The following is a 22,010-nucleotide window of genomic DNA, read 5'->3' as shown; positions in this document are numbered from 1 at the left end:
ATCAGCTAAGAAAAGTTCTACAGGGTCTGTGGCACTTGCGGCCTTTATGGGCTCATACAGGTTGTGTGTGAATCTTTGCCTATCTTTTGTATATGACAATAGCCTGTACTGTATACAGTAGCCTACATTTACCAACCTACCCTAATCCTTTAGCTTTCTTTTTTTTTTTTTTACAAAAAATTTGTTGCAAAGTAGCAATAGGCAAGTTTTTACAGCAACACGCAAATATGTTTCAAAGGATTAAAATATTACAAAAATTGTTATTTTTTACATAAATATAAAAACTGCTGCCTCCATGCCTTCTTCATCTCGGGTGGCTTGTTTTTAGTTCATTCATAACAACTTGCTTTTTTATAATGTTATTATTATTAGCAGCAGTATTGTTTATTAAATGCAGATTTATATTTGTGTTATTAAAAACAAGCTTAGATTTGTCCACGTGTCTGGTTTTGGACCAAATGGGGCAAAGCTAAATTATATGTACATAAAACAATACACAACAAAAGAGTTTAGAAATATTAAATATGAAGCATGAAAAGATGACTTTAATCAAATCACACAAACAGAGCACTTTTCGGGAGAGTAAAACCATCAGAAACCTACCTCCTTTTCTGCCATCCAGTCCTGAGCAAACAAGTGTTTATGTTTTTGTCTGGTGTGGTTAAATAAAATAAATAAATAAATAAATGTAAAGCTTTATTATGGCTGTTGAGCGCAAGGAAATATAGGCTATTTCCCAGAGATGGGTTGCGGCTGGAAGGGCATCTGCTGCGTAAAAACTTGCTGGATAAGTTGGTGGTTTGGACTAGGCTGATAAGAAAATGAATGAATGAATAAAATATAAGCTATAGCATAGTCTATATTTTATTACTTGCACTTATGTCCGGCAACACTTAACAATTTCCTTGATAACTGAATAATATGCAACATCCTTAAACTATTCTCTTAAATAAAGGCAAATTACCTATCAAATGTCATTTAGCCAAGGGAAATATTAATATGATTAGGTTTCTCCTGAGCATTTGGGCAGAATGTTTGATGATGTCTATCAAAAAGAGGATGTTATATAATATATATTTTACCGACCTATTACCGAAAAAATGTCTTTGGCCAACTTAACCCTGACGTTTTTGTCGAGATCCCCCCTGTATTTTACCATTTAATCTCGGTATCACGTTTATCCCACTTTATTTTTCAGTTATATCAATGGGTGCTGTTACTGCTCCGGTCAGCTAATCAAAAACTTGTCTGCATATTTACTTATGGGTGGGTCACAGGTGAATAAGATCAATCTTTGGTTATGCAAACTTTGACCACAAAAAAGCTCACTACAAATATGCAGACATCTTCATTCTTACAATACCCAAATAAGCAACACATTCATAATCATGATGATTATTTTTGTCAGTGCAATGTGTGCGCTAGTTTTATTCATCCATTCACGTTGATGATCATGTTAATGGATGGCTGCAAACTTCACAGTTCATCGGGCACAGTTAACAACCTTGCTGCATATTGCAGCACATTAACAAATTGACTCATAATCGCTTAGCTATCATAACCGTTTTGTGTTTCATTTATAGATTTAATTACAGATCATTTTAACCAATTATTGCAATAAAAAAAAAACTGATGCATCAACACATTAAAGCACTCTCTTGCTGAGATCAGGGCTTTCCTGTTGCAGTCGGGTGTGCACGTCTCCAACACCACTATAAGACGACTCTATAGACATCAAAGCCCTGTAGGCCTTCCTAGAAAAACAACTGCAAGGCAAATGAACAGGTATTGTGTATTATCATCTTGTCAAATCAAGTATTTCAGCAACACTGATGTCAAAATGTTAATAAAATTAATTAATAAAATTATTGTATGTGTTTGTTGTATAGTGCTGCACTTAAAACGATTGACGAAAAACTGCACAAGGACAATGAGCGATCTGCTAAAAAGATTCAGAGTGAGCTTCTGTTTAGAATACAGTTAAAAGCATCAGTCTGCAATATTAGAAAACCAGTAAAACAACTCAGGTGGACCTCTGGAAAAGCCAGGTAAGCCATTTTGAACAATGCCATAATGAAAAGATTTATTTATTTACACTAATCCATGCATCTCTTTATTTAGGCTATTTGCTTTATACGAGCTTACATGTCCTACAAATTTATTAATAGGACAGACCCTATTAATAAACTGCCATGTTGTGAAACCGAAAGCAAAGCATCCAGAAAAATTCATGTCTGGGGAGCCAAATTCCATCAGGGACCTGGACCGCTAGTTGTGTTAGAAGGTTAGTTCAAATCTCTTCAATATGATTGAATCGTTTCTTTGCAGTTTCTTTATTTATAACTTTTTTTTCTATTTTCAGGAATTATGGACAGATGTTTTTACGAAGACACTATAATAAAATTCAATCAGGCTCCATACGTAAAACAACACTTTAAGAACCACATCGCTTCTTCCAAGTTAGATACAGTATGTAGGCCTACTGTGCCAACTGTGTGTGTGTGTACATGTTCACTGCTGTTTGTGTATGTGTGTACATGTTCACTGATGTGTGTGTGTGTGTACATGTTCACTGCTGTGTGTGTTGAACTTTTTTATCAATCTTGATGATTATTGAATAATTAATAAAGTTAACACATTGCTTAAAGGGCACATAGTTTACCCCTTTTTTATGATTTAACATTATTATTATGGTTCTTCTGAGTGTGCCAGTTTAGGTTCAGTTCAAAACACAATTCAGATTTTTTTATTATAATGTGTTATAATGTGTCATTTTGGGGGCGTGTACACAGCTCACTGTTTTACATTTACATTTAGTCATTTAGCAGACGCTTTTATCCAAAGCGACTAACAAATGAGGACAAGGAAGCAACTTACACAACTATAAGAGCAACAATGTATAAGTGCTGTAGGCAAGGTTCAGGTCATTAGTAATGTAAGAATTTTTTTTTTTTTTGAGTACAGTTAGTGGTATAGCTAGAGGCAATTGCAGATTAGGAAGTGAAGAGGAGACTAAATAGTTGAGTTTTTAGTCGTTTCTTGAAGACAGCAAGTGACTCTGCCGTTCTGTTGCAGTTAGGGAGTTCATTCCACCAACTGGGCAGATTGAATGCGAGAGTTCGGGAAAGTGATTACTTCCCTCTTTGGGATGGAACCACGAGGCGACGTTTATTCACAGAACGCAAGTTTCTTGAGGGCATATAAATCTGCAGAAGTGAGAGCAGATAAGAGGGAGGAAAGCCAGAGGTTGCTTTGTAGGCAAACATCAGAGCTTTGAATTTGATGCGAGCAGCAACTGGCAGCCAGTGCAAACGGGTGAGTAGCGGAGTAGCTCTTTTCAATTCATTAAAGACCACTCATGCTGCTGCGTTCTGGAGTAACTGAAGGGGCATGTTGCTTCACATGAAAATTAGTTTCAAATTCAGTCGGTCGGTGAGTAAATGAATATGATAAATGAGAATAGACAGGCATGTGCGTATAGACATACAATGTAATGTTGTACAGTGACGTGTCAATTGTTTGTTTCAGTTGTCTTTATTTGAATGGTTTCGTAAGGATGTGATGGTGTGCTTTATCTGGCTGATTCCCGCTGAAGTGGGCTGGTTGTGTGACGTTCGATTCGGGGTACATTATGGGGGCAGGGTTTGCGTGACGTGCTGCGAGCTACTAGCGCGAGAGTGGAAACGCAACATGATTTCGGCCTCACTGCTTAACCTCCTGGGCAATTGGCCCAGCCCGATTAAATCCCCAGCCTCAGCTCACAACCTAGAAGTCCAATGCGCTATACATTGCACCACAGAGCTTGAGTGCTCTCCTGCCTCTAGCACTGTTGCACAAAAAGCACTTTTTGGTACTCTCTGGCCCATGAAAGAATAGCCAACTGCGGACAAGGCACTGCTGGGATTCAAACCCAGGATCTCCTGTTTACTAGACAGGCACTTTGACCAACTAAGCCACAGTGCCAAATGATGTTGACATGGGCTAATTGTTTAATCGAAAAAAGAGAAAAAAAAAACCTAACAACGGTAGCGCTGCATGTGTAAATGTCTGGACTTGATATATTAAAGTCCAGTTGGTTAGGCATTACCACACTATGCTATATAAAGGCATCGTCCAAAGCCCTCTTGAACGAGCAGCGTTCTGAAGGATTTGAGTTTTGTTAAGAAACCGACTGCTAAACATCCCGCTGCGTAAACAGTCGTAACTCTTAAGAAAAAGCAGTCCTGGAACCTGTACATTACGCACTGCTGGGATTTAAACCCAGGATCTCCTGTTTACTAAACAGGCGCTTTGACCAACTAAGCCACAGCACCAGACAGCCATAAAAGGGGCTAATTGTTTAATCGAAAAAAGAAAAAAAAAAACATAAAACGGCAGCGCTGCATGTGTGAATGTCTCGACTTGAAATATTAAAGTCCAATTGGTTACGCATTACCACACCATGCTATAAAAAGCCATTGTGTAAAGACCTCTTGAACGAGCAGCGTTCTTAAGGATTTGAGTTTTGTTAAGAAACAGACTGCTAAACAGCACGCTGTGTAAACAGTCGTAACTCTTAAGAAGAAGCAATCATGGCACCAGGGCCCGGTTTTTCAAAAGTAATCCACTAGGATTTTGGATAAGGGATTGGATCAAATCTTGAAAATGGATTTTTCGAAAGAAAAAAAAAAATATATATATATATATATATTCATCACAATGGAAAATATTTTTGTGTTTAGAATATTTATTAGTGATGCATGCAATGATAACAGAATAACAAAAAAAAAAAAAATGCAAAGAATGGCAATGCCTGATTTTTGAAATCACTTTCAACAATTGCAAAAAGAGACAGAAGTTCAGCTTCATCTGGCAAAGGAACAACTGACTCTGATCAAACTGCAGCAAACCAAGACCACAATTGAGATCTGCCTCCTAAAGAATACGCTCAGACAAGCTGCTCCCTCCAGATCAGATGAGGAAGTCTGACATTATTGTGGAGGTTTCAACATTGTCTTTTTTTTATTTAATACATCTATATTTGAAACTTATTATAAATATCCTCAATGTACAGTGTTGTAGATCTCAGATGAGCGGACTGCTGGAAGAGGATGGGGTGGGGTTTTTCTTGCTTTTATTATTTATTATTATAATTATTTTATTATTTATAAAATTTTCTTAGTTTTCATTTCAAATAAAAATAAAGTTATATTTACCCAACACTGGCTATTCTACTTGTTGCTCTTTACATAGGCCTATCTATCCATCTACATTGTGATTGAGCAGTGGTAATCCAGATATAGTGATCCTGAAAAGTTCCTATCTGGATCAGAATGATCCAATCCAATGTTGCTTTGAAAAACTGGCTCAAAAAGTAAGCTGGATTACGTGATCACAGATTGCAAAAACAGGATTACTACGTCCGGATCAATTTTATCCGGATTAAACCTTTTGAAAAACCGGGCCCTGGTTCTTGAGTCGTTCGTTCGTCTGTCATTACGTGACAGAATGACTCAAACTTGAGGACTTGAGAGGTGAACAGATCAATTCTTTTTCTGGCTCTAAATGCATATGATTGGCGAGGCTTCAGTCGTTCATGTGGACTCGACTCGATAGAGGACTCGAAAAATGAACTGACCTTGTCTCGCACTACACAACGTGCGCATGAGCGAATTAATTAATCTTTTAGTTCATCCGAGTCATTCATTCTTTTCACATAATGTGAAAGAAAGCATAAGAGATGAATTATTTAATAAATCAAATTGTCTTTGTGAATAGTTTTGTAACATATGATGCTGCAGGGATTAGACACTTAAACACTGTTTAATTGTTGTTTATTGTTTTATTATTATTATTATTATTATTATTATTATTATTATTATACCAGAAAAGCTTTTATAACAAATAAGATTACAATCACAACACTACAATAATCAAAAGAAAAACAATAATGCACATCAAGCTAGGCTTTTTAATAAATAAAAAGAAGTAAGCTTTAAATTAAATTACACGTTTGTGCCATAAAAGCTTTATATCAAATATGGCAACTCTTCCCAATAGATGTCCTTATGAAACAGCATTTTAAGTGAAAGATAATACATATAAAAAATGCAAAAGCCACAGAGCCTAATGAGCTTAACAACTTGACTTGAGAATAGAACAGTGCATTTAAAAAAAAAAATAAATAAAATTAAATAAGCTTTAAAACAACATTGTGTGGTTTACTTGTTGGACTTGGCTTAAGGTTTGTTAGCAATTAAAAAACACAAGCTCTGAATTTTTGGTAGGCTGAGTCTGTTTCTTCGTGTCATTAGTTTTTGGTCGCAGGATAAAAGATGCTAAATGAGTAAATGCAAATGCAAACTTTCTTTATACAAATATTAGACTAATACATAAAGTCTGCATAGAAAAACATTATTAAACAAAAATGGGGTATAAATGAACAAATTACAAATCACTTGTAATTGTAGAATTTAGTTAATCTATCGCCTAGCTTAGTGTATGTTTTCTGATAGCAAGCCAGCAAATAGACAAATCAATAGATATATACTAGATATAAACCACATATCCAGTAGAAAAAAAGGTAAGAATAACTTAGTGACAATAGGACAGAACTTTTTTTATTTCTTAGAAAATGCTTTTTAGGTACACATTGATTGATGATTTTATGAAAAGTTTAAAATATGATCATATGATGCAACAAAAATTCAGTTTTACATAAATATTATTGACTGAGGTTCCCGTTGCAGTGTACAGTGGAGCTACAGTTTAAGATCAGATATGCACATAATAATGTAAGGTTGGCTAAATCTCTCCATAATATTCAAATCTGCAAACTGTTATGGAACTCCACACGAGACAAGACCATGAGAATTGTCAGGCACTAAAACAATACTCTTTCCAATGTGAGAAGAAGATCAGCTAGAAAACCAGTTGTTCAGGTTGTCTCGATCATGCATCCTGAGCCCCCCTCTTTGCCCTGGACTTTACCTTCTCCACCAGAGCAGCTCACTCACGTTCCACACAGAATGTTTAAGTTTTTAATATGGTGTATCTTGTGGCTTTATATTCATGTTTGGTGTGATTTTAAATGTCTCTGTGTGATTGGTAAAGTGGTCTTAATTTCACTGTAATATTTTACAATCTCCTTTATATCAGTTATTTGGGTTTTGACTTTGAAAATATTTTTGACAGATGCTCCACTTCAGGGAAAATGGTCTTCGCATCAACTCATGACCAGGCAAGAGTCTTGGTGAAGCTTTTATTGTCTTGAATTTATGACGATTTGAGTATTTAGGCAAAGGGTGCAGAAGTGTCAGTGGGATCCTGTAAACTGGATACCCCATTGCAGATTGTGAGTCTCTGAGCTCTGCATCAGGACTTGTATGCTGCAATGTATTTCTACATGGTCAGGTATTCCTCTTTAACTCTTAAATGTATCTTTGAGTAATTGATGTTGTACAATCTTGATTGGCTTATTTTGTTTAATTATGTGAACTGGAATGGAAAATCTTTTCCTGACAAATAAATGTAAAATTCTTGTTTAACTCTAATATCTCCTGAAATCATTTAAATGTAGTAGACTGTTTAGGCTGATGTTTCCGCAGCTTACAACCAGGATTAGTCATACATTCAGGCGCAATGGATGGAGCATAGGCACAGAATTAGAGACTTGTTGATTTCTGACAATCACTGATGATATAATCTAGGGGTATGATATAATCTAGGAGCTAAATCAAACTTTCTTTAAGTATGTGCAAGCATGGGGCGGCCTATTATTACTTAAAGGAAATTAGCATATCTGCTAAGAATCGGAACTGGAGAAGATGTGTCCGTGAGCAGATGAAACTGGCCAGCCATACTGACTAAGCAACTTTGAGTAAACGATGAAACATTAATTGAATATAAGGATTTATTAGGTTAATCAATCTAAATTAGACCTAATCACAACCTACAAGGTTATCAGCTTGAATTAGATTAATCTAAATCTAAAATTATTATAAATTGGAGTCAAAATAAAATTCAGAGCTAGAAACAAATTAAAATAAATTATAACGAACAAAAATATTTCTTTTCACATGTGCTAAAAGGCTTAAACGCATTTAACCTTCACCCTAGCTGTTAGTTCCGTCATGGGACTATTAGATGGACCTTCACATGTGTGTGTATTTATATAGTTTATAACCATAACAGTTCTACAGTTTCTTCTATTTCACTTGTTGATTTCTATTTTATTTAAATAGTGTATTTATTTTGTTAAAGAGCCCATATCATGGTTTTTTGAAAATGCCCTTCATGTAGTGTGTAACAGCTCTTAAGTGAAGTTAAATATCCAGCTAAGGCTTAAATCTGTAAGTGTACAGTGTTTAAAACTGTTGATTCATCTATAAAAGAGTCGACTCATAGTGCTTCAAATGAGTCGTCTTGATAACGAGTCATTAGGTCTTTTGTGATGACATATCTACGTAACACAAATAGTTGCGTGCGCAAACCCGGGAGATTTGAAACCTGCGGCCTCGCCCACTAACACAGAAAAAAAGCCACACACACACACGCGCGCGCCGGTCGAATGTGACGTCACACTGTGCAGATGGATATTATTGAGTCTCTACCCAAAGATGAAACCTCAGCATTAGCCCAGCCTTGAGCAGTTTAAGTGCTTCTGGAAACTTCATGCTTTAGACTGGGTGTATATTACATGCTTAATATTCAATTTTTAGACTGTGTGTGTGTGTGTGTGTGTGTGTGTGTGTGTGTGTAGGCCTATTATTATTTAAAATAAAGTTTTTAAATAAAATTGATTACATTATGTACAAAATATTATTCTTTATAATTATATCCAGTTCCCCTAAAACTTTGCTTAAATACCATATACATTTATTAAATAAATAAAACCAAAAAGTAAATAAATAAGTTTTCAGGGCATATCAAATTTCTCTCACACACACCTACATTCTATCTCAATTCAATTCAGAAATACTTTTTTTAGCATGACTGTAAATGATACAATGTTGCCAACACAAACACATAGACATCTCACAGACACATGTACATGCTCTCACTCACAAATATAAGCCCTCTCTCTCACACACACACTTCTACATGCTTTCTCATAAACATGTACTGGCTCTCTCTCTTACACACACTACTACATGCTGTCTTTCACTCACACACACACACACAAACAAATGTGCATTTGATACTTATTTATATAATTTTATGTGCTCATTAGGCTTTCGATAGGTGGTTGCATTGTAATTATTTGGTCATGAAGGTATTAATTGTTTTAAATTGTTTTTCAGCTAATAATGTTTGTGATGTCATACATGCTACAAAAGGCTTTTGAAGCTGACAAGACGTGGAGCAACCATGACCAGAGCGTTCCAGAGAGAAGGTGTCTCTCAAAATGCAGTGGCCCAGCTCGCTGCAATTGCAGAGCTGTACTTTGCTAACAGGGAGCAATTTAACAGAATCAGCTTCACACCAGGAATATGAACAGAGTTCGCTCAAAAGTGTAGAGACCTCATTTTTGGAGATTTTTGCATAAAGGTTGTATCAATGAAAAGGAAGAGTTCTTTTGTATGTTTCTTTGTTCAATAATGCTCCGGTTTACTGTTGGTAAAATGTAGAAGCAAAAACCTACAGCACAATAAGCTTAGCTTATAATGCCAAAAAAAAAAAAAATTCCGACTAAATTCATTAATTTTCTTTTCAGCTTAGTCCCTTTATTAGTCTGGAGTTGCTATAATGGAATTACCCAAGAGCTTATCCAGCACCATCCATGTTTTACACAACAGATGCCCTTCCAGCTGCAATGCATCACTGGGAAACATCCAAACACACACATATATATATATTTGAGCCTACTCAATTTACCTGTACCAAATGTCTTTGGATTTGTGGAGGAAACCAGAGAACCCAGAGGACACCCACACAAACACAGGGAGAACATGCAAACTCAACACAGAAATGCCACCTGACCTAACTGAGGCTCAAACCAACGACTTTCTTACTGTGAGGCGAACGTTCTACCCTCAGCGCCACCACATTGCCGGCAATTTAATTGTTATTCTAAAATTATTTTTTTTTCACCCTACTGTTTGAAAGATAATGAAAAAATATTTGCCACAAAAATAGTTAAATTGCAGAGCTAAGACTTAAAATATACATACATTTTAGGAAAAAATGTGTATGGTGGCTGCATGGTGGTGCAGTGGGTAGCATGTTCGCCTTACAGCAAGAAGGTCACTAGTTCGAGCCTAAGCTGGGTCAGTTGGTGTTTCTGTGTGGAGTTTGCATGTTCTCCCCATGTTCGTGTGGGTTTCCTCTGGGTGCTCTGGTTTCCCTGACAAATCAAAAAACATGTGATCAAGACGGCAGAAGGGCCACAGCACTTTAGAGTCATGCACACCAATCAGGTAAAAACCTGTCAACTATGCATGAGCTCAGAACATGTGATGAAGGAACGCCCAGAATTCAGGTGCTTCAAATGTGATGAAAGGGGACATTTCGCAAGGACCTGTACAGCTGTGTCGGGCCCGGATTGTAAATTGTCCCTAATACCTGCAGGGAGCTTGTCACGCCGAGTTGGCTTTGTCCGCTCGATTGACCAACGCGTACGCCTTGTTTTATCCTTGCAGGCCTAACTTCGCTGGTGCAAGCACTTGTGGGGTTTCTGTAGTGTAGTGGTCATCACGTTCGCCTAACACGCGAAAGGTCCCGGTTCGAAACCGAGTAGAAACAGTGCTCTTCTTTTGGCGAGAAAATAATAGCATCCACTGCCGCACCAGCAATGATCGTCGACAGGCACCCAATCAAAAAGGGTTATCAGCTCGATCTGCCTGAAGGTTTCCGTAGTGTAGTGGTTAACACGTTCGCCTCACATGCGAAAGGTCCCCAGTTCGAAACTGGGTGAAAACAACCTCTGGCTTTTATGACAATTGTCAAATCAGGCTTCTGTTGAGTACTGACGTTCACTGAAAACATTCTTTCTGCAGAGCGGTGTGAGGCTAGAAGTTTGAATTCAGCTCAGTGTTTACCGCCCCTCGCGGTGTCGCAAACTTGCGTAGAATCTGATTTCTTTTAGCTTTGTGTTGTGCATGAGCAGGTGGCCAGTGCGTTTGCTGGCCCTTCACGGTGCAGACCGTACAAGACAGCTCTATAAAAAAAGACTATAAATACTTGAAGCAGCACTGGCCTATTGGTTTCCGTAGTGTAGTGTTTATCATGTTTGCATTACACGCTAAAGGTCTCCTGTTCGAAACTGGGCGGAAGCATACAATTAGCGGACACTTTTGTCCAAAGCGACATACAATAGTGGAGGTATTCAACAAGACGAGGCAATGCATACGAAAAAGGGCTATTTATTCCAAGTAATTTGTTTGTGCTCAGAGAATTTAGTGCTGGAGTAGGAGTTTCGTTTTCTTTAGAGTGAGGGATATTCACCGGGGTTCGGGTGTACTCTGAAGAGATGGGTGTTAGCTGTCGTTTGAAGGACACCGGTGTATCCGTAATCCGAGTGGGAATGGGAAGGTGATTCCACCAGCGTAGAACATTGAATGAAAACATTGTGGAAAGTGACTTTCCGTCTCTCTGCGCTGGCACCACAAGACAGTGCTTCAGGTGCTTCAAATGTGACGATATGGGACATTTCGCAAGGACCTGTACAGCTGTGTCGGGCCCGGATTGTAAATTGGCCCTAATACCTGCAGGGAGCTTGTCACGCCGAGTTGGCTTTGTCCGCTCGATTGACCAACGCGTACGCCTTGTTTTATCCTTGCTGGCCTAACTTCGCTGGTGAAAGCACTTGTGGGGTTTCTGTAGTGTAGTGGTCATCACGTTTGCCTAACACGCGAAAGGTCCTCGGTTCGAAACCGAGCAGAAACAGTGCTCTTCTTTTGGCGAGAAAATAATAGCATCCACTGCCGCACCAGCAATGATCGTCGACAGGCACCCAATCAAAAAAGGTTATCAGCTCGATCTGCCTGAAGGTTTCTGTAGTGTAGTGGTTATCACGTTCGCCTCACACGCGAAAGGTCCCCAGTTCGAAACTGGGCGGAAACAACCTCTGGCTTTTATGACAATTGTCAAATCAGGCTTCTGTTGAGTACTGACGTTCACTGAAAACATTCTTTCTGCAGAGCGGTGTGAGGCTAGAAGTTTGAATTCAGCTCAGTGTTTACCGCCCCTCGCGGTGTCGCAAACTTGCGTAGAATCTGATTTCTTTTAGCTTTGTGTTGTGCATGAGCAGGTGGCCAGTGCGTTTGCTGGCCCTTCACGGTGCAGACCGTACAAGACAGCTCTATAAAAAAAGACTATAAATACTTGAAGCAGCACTGGCCTATTGGTTTCCGTAGTGTAGTGTTTATCATGTTTCATTACACGCTAAAGGTCTCCTGTTCGAAACTGGGCGGAAGCATACAATTAGCGGACACTTTTGTCCAAAGCGACATACAATAGTGGAGGTATTCAACAAGACGAGGCAATGCATACGAAAAAGGGCTATTTATTCCAAGTAATTTGTTTGTGCTCAGAGAATTTAGTGCTGGAGTAGGAGTTTCGTTTTCTTTAGAGAGAGGGATATTCACCGGGGTTCGGGTGTACTCTGAAGAGATGGGTGTTAGCTGTCGTTTGAAGGACACCGGTGTATCCGTAATCCGAGTGGGAATGGGAAGGTGATTCCACCAGCGTAGAACATTGAATGAAAACATTGTGGAAAGTGACTTTCCGTCTCTCTGCGCTGGCACCACAAGACAGTGCTCTCACCCTAACCGGAGGCTCCTGTGGTTATCACGATGGCTTTACAAGCGGAGGGTCTCCTGTTAGCAACTGGGCGGAAACATTCAGATTTGCTTTTACGCACATTCTCAATTGGCTCTCTGCTCACTGGATGATCCACGATACAAGGGCATGGATCTGTCAAATGTCATGACTTGACGTTGTACGAGGATTTGACGAAAAAAATGCCCTGCAAACCTTAAAAAGCAACACCATCCCAGGACAATTCTTTTGATCCCCTTTCAGTGCACTTGCATTAAAGCCCGCGTGATGTGGCACGTTGTCAGTGTTACTGTATCATTCGGACATGGGGGCAGAGAGTTAAAGAATTCAGCCTGAGCGCACTGCCGCAAGCTCGGTTTGTCAGAAGTGGGATTCGAACCCACGCCTCCAGTGGAGACTGCGACCTGAACGCAGCGCCTTAGACCGCTCGGCCATCCTGACATGCAAGCTTGGCAGGAGCTGTCTCCTGGGAGCCACACCGCAGTACCGTGACATGGAATCTGGTGCTTCACAGCTTGCCCAGCTCCGGCTGTCCAGCTCATTGGCGCTGCAGGCAGCTAATCTGTGCTCGCCTCCTGGGGCTGCGCCTAGTTTCAATAGCCAACACTTGACAGCTGTCATTGCTTACGGCCACACCACCCTGAGGGGGCTATAGAGCAAACAGGAAGTGAGTTGGCAGCAGTAAGGAGAGAAAGGCTCTCCCCATTTTGTTTGTCTACCTTTTTGTTTATTGACCTTGAGTGTTTTTGTTTCTTTGTTTTCTTTTTGTCTTTAAAAACCACCTAACAGCAGCATTTTGCTGACTGAAGGGTGGTTATGTAGTGTGTTTTATTTTTAATCATGGACAGATTCCCCGGCAACGACATGGAGATGGAGGGACTTGCAAGAAAGGATAAAGAAAATGGGCTGGATAATAGACGGAGAGGGAAAGAAAATGGACTTGACAACAGACAAAGAGATAAATAAAATGAAGAGCCCGGCCAACGAAGAGGTGAGAAAGGTAAGGATAAGCAAGAGGTACAAAGAAGAGTATGCACAAAGGAAGCAACAGTAACTGTAGAAGTAGAAAATGTAAAAGATGCAAGAAGATTTGATATAACCAAAGCAGTCACGGAGCTGATTGGAGAAGGAAGAATGCTGGCGGTGAGACCCAAACAAACAAAGGGAGTATGAAGTAACAATGGAGACTGAAGATGACACCGAAATTTTAATAGACAATGGATTGACAATTAAAGGAGTGAAATCTGAAGTAGGGAGGTTACAAAACAGAGACTATGTTGTTTCGTTCAAGCATCTGCCTGTTTACTTAGCAAATGAAGAAATTTTAAGCAAGCTAGAGAGATGGGGAGTTTTCCCCATATCTAAAATTAAAAGAAGATTGTATCCTGGCACAAACATAGAAGATGGAACAAGGTTTGTAAAAAACAGATTTCCGGAAGAGATGGTCTCCTTACCATACAGTACCAAAATCGAGACGGCGGAAGCGCCACAGCACTTTAGAGTCATGCACACCAATCAGGTAAAAACCTGTCGACTATGCATGAGCTCAGAAAATGTGATGAAGGAACGCCCAGAATTCAGGTGCTTCAAATGTGACGAAAGGGGACATTTCGCAAGGACCTGTACAGCTGTGTCGGGCCCGGATTGTAAATTGGCCCTAATACCTGCAGGGAGCTTGTCACGCCGAGTTGGCTTTGTCCGCTCGATTGACCAACGCGTACGCCTTGTTTTATCCTTGCAGGCCTAACTTCGCTGGTGACAGCACATGTGGGGTTTCTGTAGTGTAGTGGTCATCACGTTCGCCTAACACGCGATAGGTCCTCGGTTCGAAACCGAGCAGAAACAGTGCTCTTCTTTTGGCGAGAAAATAATAGCATCCACTGCCGCACCAGCAATGATCGTCGACAGGCACCCAATCAAAAAGGGTTATCAGCTCGATCTGCCTGAAGGTTTCTGTAGTGTAGTGGTTATCACGTTCGCCTCACACGCGAAAGGTCCCCAGTTCGAAACTGGGCGGAAACAACCTCTGGCTTTTATGACAATTGTCAAATCAGGCTTCTGTTGAGTACTGACGTTCACTGAAAACATTCTTTCTGCAGAGCGGTGTGAGGCTAGAAGTTTGAATTCAGCTCAGTGTTTACCGCCCCTCGCGGTGTCGCAAACTTGCGTAGAATCTGATTTCTTTTAGCTTTGTGTTGTGCATGAGCAGGTGGCCAGTGCGTTTGCTGGCCCTTCACGGTGCAGACTGTACAAGACAGCTCTATAAAAAAAGACTATAAATACTTGAAGCAGCACTGGCCTATTGGTTTCCGTAATGTAGTGTTTATCATGTTTGCATTACACGCTAAAGGTCTCCTGTTCGAAACTGGGCGGAAGCATACAATTAGCGGACACTTTTGTCCAAAGCGACATACAATAGTGGAGGTATTCAACAAGACGAGGCAATGCATACGAAAAAGGGCTATTTATTCCAAGTAATTTGTTTGTGCTCAGAGAATTTAGTGCTGGAGTAGGAGTTTCGTTTTCTTTAGAGAGAGGGATATTCACCGGGGTTCGGGTGTACTCTGAAGAGATGGGTGTTCGCTGTCGTTTGAAGGACACCGGTGTATCCGTAATCCGAGTGGGAATGGGAAGGTGATTCCACCAGCGTAGAACATTGAATGAAAACATTGTGGAAAGTGACTTTCCGTCTCTCTGCGCTGGCACCACAAGACAGTGCTCTCACCCTAACCGGAGGCTCCTGTGGTTATCACGATGGCTTTACAAGCGGAGGGTCTCCTGTTAGCAACTGGGCGGAAACATTCAGATTTGCTTTTACGCACATTCTCAATTGGCTCTCTGCTCACTGGATGATCCACGATACAAGGGCATGGATCTGTCAAATGTCATGACTTGACGTTGTACGAGGATTTGACGAAAAAAATGCCCTGCAAACCTTAAAAAGCAACACCATCCCAGGACAATTCTTTTGATCCCCTTTCAGTGCACTTGCATTAAAGCCCGCGTGATGCGGCACTTTGTCAGTGTTACTGTATCGTTCGGACATGGGGGCAGAGAGTTAAAGAATTCAGCCTGAGCGCACTGCCGCAGGCTCGGTTTGTCAGAAGTGGGATTCGAACCCACGCCTCCAGGGGAGACTGCGACCTGAACGCAGCGCCTTAGACCACTCGGCCATCCTGACATGCAAGCTTGGCAGGAGCTGTCTCCTGGGAGCCACACCGCAGTACCGTGACATGGAATCTGGTGCTTCACAGCTTGCCCAGCTCCGGCTGTCCAGCTCATTGGCGCTGCAGGCAGCTAATCTGTGCTCGCCTCCTGGGGCTGCGCCTAGTTTCAATAGCCAACACTTGACAGCTGTCATTGCTTACGGCCACACCACCCTGAGGGGGCTATAGAGCAAACAGGAAGTGAGTTGGCAGCAGTAAGGAGAGAAAGGCTCTCCCCATTTTGTTTGTCTACCTTTTTGTTTATTGACCTTGAGTGTTTTTGTTTCTTTGTTTTCTTTTTGTCTTTAAAAACCACCTAACAGCAGCATTTTGCTGACTGAAGGGTGGTTATGTAGTGTGTTTTATTTTTAATCATGGACAGATTCCCCGGCAACGACATGGAAATGGAGGGACTTGCAAGAAAGGATAAAGAAAATGGGCTGGATAATAGACGGAGAGGTAAAGAAAATGGACTTGACAACAGACAAAGAGATAAATAAAATGAAGAGCCTGGCCAACGAAGAGGTGAGAAAGGTAAGGATAAGCAAGAGGTACAAAGAAGAGTATGCACAAAGGAAGCAACAGTAACTGTAGAAGTAGAAAATGTAAAAGATGCAAGAAGATTTGATATAACCAAAGCAGTCACGGAGCTGATTGGAGAAGGAAGAATGCTGGCGGTGAGACCCAAACAAACAAAGGGAGTATGAAGTAACAATGGAGACTGAAGATGACACCGAAATTTTAATAGACAATGGATTGACAATTAAAGGAGTAAAATCTGAAGTACGGAGGTTACAAAACAGAGACTATGTTGTTTCGTTCAAGCATCTGCCTGTTTACCTAGCAAATGAAGAAATTTTAAGCAAGCTAGAGAGATGGGGAGTTTTCCCCATATCTAAAATTAAAAGAAGATTGTATCCTGGCACAAACATAGAAGATGGAACAAGGTTTGTAAAAAACAGATTTCCGGAAGAGATGGTCTCCTTACCATACAGTACCAAAATCGAGACGGCGGAAGCGCCACAGCACTTTAGAGTCATGCACACCAATCAGGTAAAAACCTGTCGACTATGCATGAGCTCAGAAAATGTGTTGAAGGAACCCAGAATTTAGGTGCTTCAAATGTGACGAAAGGGGACATTTCGCAAGGACCTGTACAGCTGTGTCGGGCCCGGATTGTAAATTGGCCCTAATACCTGCAGGGAGCTTGTCACGCTGAGTTGGCTTTGTCCGCTCGATTGACCAACGCGTACGCCTTGTTTTATCCTTGCTTTATGGCTCTCTGCTCACTGGATGACCCATGATACTAGGGCGTGGATCTGTCAAATGTCATGACTTGACGTTGTACGAGGATTTGACGAAAAAATTCCCTGCAAACCTTAAACGACAGACGTCTGCAAAAGATTGCAGTTCTTGAAACAAAGTTACCTCTGATCCGAGCAGAAGCGTTCGCTTACTCAATGGCAGAAAAAATGATGACCTTTCACACGGTCTACATTCGATCTGTCAGTAACAGCGGCCGGCCGGCAAATAAAATTCTGACATTCCACAGGGCACACTCACTTGGCGGACAAAAGCCACCGGGGGCTCTCTTTGCGTGTTCCTTCACCTGGTCAAACCGCTTTGAGGGGGGACCTTTCGAGTAGTTTTCGGCGTCAGAACAGACTCTTCTAGCGACGGGTGGGCAGGCCTTCCACAGGCGCGCGCGGCTCTACTGAAGCAAAAGAGGCTTGGCAAAGGACGAGGAAGAGAGGGAAGCGCCGCTCCAGCCGGGTCCGACGCTACTGCCTGAACTCTGTCTTGAACCACTGTACTCAGGGGAGAGCGCGAACGCAGTCCCCCACTACCAGAAATTATGACGTCGAGATTCCAACATTTGGGGAATTCGCAGGGGTCAGCGTGGCCGGAGTGCAATGGCCAAGCCTCGCCCTGGGTGAACCACCTTCTTGATCATGGTATCTCCCCTGCCAGGTAAGTATGAGTTGCCGGGTGGCGCAAATGGCAGCCGCCGTTTTCTATCGGCCGTACTCCAGGGCGGTGATGCCCAGCAACCGAGCATGGGGAATGGGCCAGCAACCCCTGTCCCCTGACGGCGCTGTACTTGCAGCAGACGTGCCTGTGCCTGCAAACCACTCGCTAGTAACTGTGGCAACGCATGAAGAGTTTGAGCTTCCTCCAGATGCTTGCTTTGTGTTTTGTCATCAGTTGGGGCTGCCAACACATGGATTCCACTGGACGCACTCGATCTGGGGATAACAGACCCTCTATGGGGGGAGGGGAGGGGATCCTCCTGTTCTTTCTTTCTTTTCCTCCATCTGTTTTCTTTCTCTACAGATGTCGTTTTTCTCTGCTTACTTTCTGATTTGGTCTATTTGGACATGTCGACCTCCTGCTTTGCTGCGGTTCGGACCGCCTTTGCCTAGAGCTCCGTGCTTTGCACTCTTGCCTTGTATATTTTGTGTCCTGTTTTCTTACGTCAGCCTATCAGCACAGTGCTCAAACGACATAGCTTGAAGAACACGACAGGATCTACAAACGTTCCGCAAAAGAACTTCACTGACGAAAGCGGAAGCGCTAACGAAACAACCTCTCGCTGCAAGCACCTTACATTCCTGGGACGGGAAACCACCGACGGCTGGCTGCGAAATAGCCTCTGGTTCAGATTGGTTTAGAACCGTCCCTCTGCCTAAAACGCCACAGACGTCTGCAAAAGATTGCAGTTCTTGAAACAAAGTTACCTCTGATCCGAGCAGAAGCGTTCGCTTACTTAATGGCAGATAAAATGATGACCTTTCACACGGTCTGCATTCGTTCCATCAGTAACAGCGGCAGGCCGGCAAATAAAATCCTGACATTCCACAGGGCACACTCGCTTGGCGGACAAAAGCCACCGGGGGCTCTCTTTGCGTGTTCCTTCACCTGATCAAACCGCTTTGAGGGGGGACCTTTCGAGTAGTTTTCGGCGTCAGAACAGACTCTTCCAGCGACGGGTGGGCAGGCCTTCCACAGGCGCGCGCAGCTCTACTGGAGCAAAAGAGGCTTGGCAAAGGACGAGGAAGAGAGGGAAGCGCCGCTCCAGCCGGGCCCGACGCTACCGCCTGAACTCTGTCTTGAACCACTGTGCTCAGGGGAGAGCGCGAACGCAGTCCCCCACTACCAGAAATTATGCAGTCGAGATTCCCACATTTGGGGAGTTCGCAGACATCTGCCCAGGGAACGTGCAATGGTAACTGAAGACTGTAGACTCTCGTCCAACGAGAAGCCGCGATTGTCTACAGTTTGCTTAGACCCTGGGCTAATCGGAGGGATGCATTGTCTAAAGTTTAAAATCAGGGCCAATCAGCGCTGAGGATTTTCCAAAGTTTCTCTTGCTCTGAATGCTCAATTTATCGGGTCAGAAAGTTCATCTGCTGTCGAGATTAATTCGTATGTTAAAGTGATTTTGTGTGGAAAGTTATTTTTATACTGTTATATTGATGCACAGTATGTTTTGTTCACGACATGTTTGAAATATCTCACTTTTTGAGCAGTATTCGTGAGGCTGCGCCTTCAGAAAGTACACCTGTTGTTGAGATTTCGTGTGGTAAGTTATTTTTATACTGTTATATTGATGCACAATATGTTCTGGTTACATCACGTTCGAAGTTTTTCACTCTTTGTGCAGCATTTTGTCTTTGTTCGTGAGACTGCGCTGTCAGCAAGTACACCTGTCATAGTGATTTAGAGCGGTGGGTTATTTTTATCCTGTTCTGATAAACAGTATGTTTTGCTCACATCACATTTAAAATATTTCACTGTGTGTGCAGTATTTTGTCTGTGTGCCTGACGCTGCGCTGTCAGACGTTCATCCATTACAGAGATTTTGTGCGGTAAGTTATTTTTATTGTTACATTAATGCCAAGGTCACATCATGTTTGAAATATCTCATTCTTTGTGCAGTGTTTGGTCTGTGCTGGTGACGCTGTGTCGTCAGAAAGTTCACCTGTCCTAGAGATTTCGTGTTGTAGGTTATTTTTATACTGTGATATTACTTACATGTATATATGGCTGCACAAAACCTGAAAAAGTTTAGCTTATGTATTATTTTCAACGCTCGTGTCGGTTTGATAGCTCCATTCACATAGTAAACAGTTGTTTCATTAAAATATAGCAACCATCATGCTAATAAATAAATATCCCTTCATATACAGCAATATATGTGACCATGACAATTATTATCATTATTTGTTACTATGAGAAGTGAAGAACATTTTAAGATCTTAGCTGGGACAAAACATATGATCCAAAATTTGAGCAAATGAGCAAAATTTGAGCATATGAGCAAAATTTACTCAGCAGCAGAGTAAAGTTAATGAGCCGATGATGAGTTTAATTAAGTGATGATTGAGGACTGATGATGAACACCTGCTGTTAATATGCAGAAACAGAAGAGAAGCAGCAGCAGCTACGCTCATTGCTTACCTGATTGACTTTATTTCTGTCAGATGTTCAAAAAATCCATATGAGACTGTGGCGAGGGGGCGTGGCCGAGAGCCGTGGGAACGGAGTAAGGCCACCGCGTAAGTGGATACACCTGCGGTGCGCACCTGCCTCGGATCCCACGGAAGGAGCTCTGGACCATAAAAGGAGGAACTATGGCAGAGGAAGCCGAGAGAGGACCGGGCCCGGACATATTTTACTTTTGCTTTCAGTTTGACGGCAGTCTTCGTGAGGAGCTGACGTCCGTCCGTTTTGGTTTAGACACGGAGACTGCCGTCCCTGTTATTAATAAATATTTTAAAACTGCATTGGTTCTCCGCCTCCTTCTTTCTGGCGGCCAAAGGGCCATGAACTTTATTACAGTGGTGCCGAAGCCCGGGAGAAGGAGGGACGCGTTGTCCAGATGCCCTTGCCGCTGAGAGAGGGGCGAGTGTTTGGGAGTTAACCAGAGTGGGGGAGGATCTGCCTGCTGCCGTCTCCCAGCATGGGGAGGAGCAGGAGACGCAGGGCTCACCACCGAAGGGAAAGTGCTGAAGGGAGCCATCCCACAGAACCCGGGGGAGTTGCCGCGATCCACCATGATGCCAGAGCCTGCATCCATCCACGGAAGCGGAGCAGGAGACCAGAGATGCCGCCAGCCAGCCAGGAGAACCGCCGCCGGACGCCAGAAGACAGACGGGTGGATAGATTCCTCCACAGGGCTCCCAGCACGTCATCGCATCTCTCAGCTGGTGGAGGACCGAGTGGCAGCGTGTCTGGAGAACCGAACCCCAATTTTTTTTTTTCATTTTCCTCTCTCCCCTTTCCTGGTCTACTCTGTCTTTCCTTTTTTTTCATCTCCTGTTCTCTCGGCCCATCTCATATAGGTCTCGCAGGGGCTGTGGCGCCAACCCCCCCCATTGTCTCCGTGAGGAGCTGCCGTCCCTGTTATTAATAAATATTTTTAAACTACGTCGGTTCTCCGCCTCCTTCTTCCAGGCGGCCAAAGGGCCGTGAACTTTATTACAGAGAGTTATAGTGAAGTCCAGTGTTGTAATGAGAAACTAAATCATTTGGTGATGAAAGGTTAGTAATTTCAGGAAGAGAGTTAATACTAGCAAAAAAAGGATTTTATATTAATATGTTTTATGTTACGGAAGGAAATAGTACGGAGAGATTTGGTGGAAGAAAGAGAGTGCAAAATTAAATCAGAGGAAAAAAATTATCCGTTATAGGGAGTTCCTCAGCAGAGAGGTCAATGGGTGAAACACCAGAGCAGCAGATGAGGTTGAGGGTGTGTCCTTTAGAGTGTGTGGGAACATTGACATGCTGTTAAAGTCCAAAGCTCTCAAGACAGGATATAAAATCTCTTGTAAGGGAGTTATTAAAATTATCCACATGAATATTAAAATCTCCTAAAACCATAATATTAGGTGAGAGGGTGGTAATATGTGTTAAAAAGCAGCAAAGTCATTTAGAAATTCATTATTTAGTTTGGGTGGACGATAAATTATGGAAACATTTGTAGGTGTAGATCCAGAAAGTTTTGAAATCATAGATTCGAATGAAGGAATAATGTGAAAATGT

At 41.9% G+C, this 22,010-nt stretch overlaps 1 protein-coding gene, 1 long non-coding RNA gene and 5 other non-coding genes across 7 annotated transcripts in view; 2 read left to right on the top strand and 5 right to left on the bottom strand.

Annotated features, from left to right (window-relative positions):
- Nucleotides 1-22,010, bottom strand: part of LOC148680790 (uncharacterized) — a 796,717-nt gene that overhangs the window by 135,441 nt on the left and 639,266 nt on the right. The window lies entirely within an intron of this gene.
- The window catches only part of LOC148680839 (uncharacterized), a 785,675-nt gene that overhangs the window by 512,840 nt on the left and 250,825 nt on the right, over nucleotides 1-22,010 (bottom strand). The gene's annotated exons all lie outside the window — the stretch shown is intronic.
- trnav-cac (transfer RNA valine (anticodon CAC)) lies at nucleotides 11,970-12,042 on the top strand. The gene has a single exon. It is a non-coding gene; the product is annotated as a tRNA-Val (tRNA).
- On the bottom strand, nucleotides 13,118-13,200 carry trnal-cag (transfer RNA leucine (anticodon CAG)). Its single transcript has one exon. It is a non-coding gene; the product is annotated as a tRNA-Leu (tRNA).
- Nucleotides 14,709-14,781, top strand: trnav-cac (transfer RNA valine (anticodon CAC)). Its single transcript has one exon. It is a non-coding gene; the product is annotated as a tRNA-Val (tRNA).
- On the bottom strand, nucleotides 15,858-15,940 carry trnal-cag (transfer RNA leucine (anticodon CAG)). Its single transcript has one exon. It is a non-coding gene; the product is annotated as a tRNA-Leu (tRNA).
- On the bottom strand, nucleotides 17,781-17,944 carry LOC148680876 (U1 spliceosomal RNA). The gene has a single exon (XR_015944364.1). It is a non-coding gene; the product is annotated as a U1 spliceosomal RNA (small nuclear RNA).

The sequence above is a fragment of the Danio rerio genome, chromosome 4 (assembly GCF_052040795.2).
Source record: "Danio rerio strain M-AB ecotype USA chromosome 4, GRCz13ab, whole genome shotgun sequence".
Taxonomy (NCBI): domain Eukaryota; kingdom Metazoa; phylum Chordata; class Actinopteri; order Cypriniformes; family Danionidae; genus Danio; species Danio rerio.
This window is presented reverse-complemented; position numbering and strand designations above follow the sequence as displayed.